Below are 1,184 nucleotides of genomic sequence, written 5' to 3' on the forward strand. Positions count from 1 at the left end.
AACTGAATCAAGTATAGTTAGACCTACTATTGCTGCGAATAATTTTGAATTAAAACCTAACACTATTTAGATGATACAACAGTTTGTTCAATTTGATGGCTTGTAGGATAAAGATCCCAACACTCACTTAGCAAATTTCCTGGAATTTTGCGATACCTTCAAAATCAATGGTGTTTCTGATGATGCCATCCGTCTTCGGTTATTTCCCTTCCCACTGAGAAACAAAGCTAAACAGTGGTTAAACTCATTACCACGAGGATCTATCACTACTTGGGAGCAAATGACCGAGAAATTTTTACTAAAATATTTTCTACCGGCTAAAATGGCTAAATTACGCAATGATATCTCTTCTTTTGTGCAGATGGACTTAGAAACACTTTACGATGCATGGGAGAGATACAAGGATCTATTGAGAAGGTGCCCTCACCATGGGTTACCTCTATGGTTGCAAGTTCAAACGTTCTACAATGGTGTGAATCCCTCGACAAGACAAATGATTGGCACTGCTGCTGGCGGAACTATCAACAATAAAACACCAGAAGATGCCTACGAATTCATAGAGGAGATGTCGCTGAACAACTATCAGTGGCAAGTCATGAGGACTAAGCTAACAAAAACAGCCAGCGTTTATAACATCGATTCAGTCACCATGCTCTCTAATCAGGTAGAACTTCTCAATAAAAAGATTGATAGTTTTCTTGGTTCTACGTAGGTACATCCAGTAATGAGGTGTGACTCAAGCGGAGGAGGTGTGCATACAGAATACCAATCCTTCAATCCTACAACTGAAGAAGAACAAGTCAACTATATGGGTAATAATAACTTTAGATCTCAAAATAACCCATATAGTAATACCTATAATGCAGGTTGGAGGAACCACCCAAATTTTTCCTAGGGCAGTCAAGGGAATCAAAAGCCACAAAATCCTCAGGGTTTTCAACAACCACCTTATCACCAAGAGAAGAAGCCAAACCTTGAAGAGATGCTCTCTAAATTCATCTCTGTGTCAGAAACCCGTTTTCAAAATACCGAGACTGCACTTAAGAATCAACAAGCATCGATCCAAGGACTCAAAACTGAGATAGGCCAGCTGTCCAAACTAATCTCCAAAAGACCACAAGGTAGCCTACCAAGTAATACTGAACCTAATCCAAGGGAACACCTTAATGCAATTAGCGCTCAAA

At 39.6% G+C, this 1,184-nt stretch overlaps 1 non-coding gene across 1 annotated transcript; it reads right to left on the bottom strand.

The window, feature by feature from the left end:
• Positions 1-328: 328 nt before the first annotated feature.
• Positions 329-435, bottom strand: LOC121211980 (small nucleolar RNA R71). Its single transcript, XR_005907193.1, has one exon. It is a non-coding gene; the product is annotated as a small nucleolar RNA R71 (small nucleolar RNA).
• Positions 436-1,184: the final 749 nt, after the last annotated feature.

The sequence above is a fragment of the Gossypium hirsutum genome, chromosome A12 (genome assembly GCF_007990345.1).
Source record: "Gossypium hirsutum isolate 1008001.06 chromosome A12, Gossypium_hirsutum_v2.1, whole genome shotgun sequence".
NCBI lineage: Eukaryota > Viridiplantae > Streptophyta > Magnoliopsida > Malvales > Malvaceae > Gossypium > Gossypium hirsutum.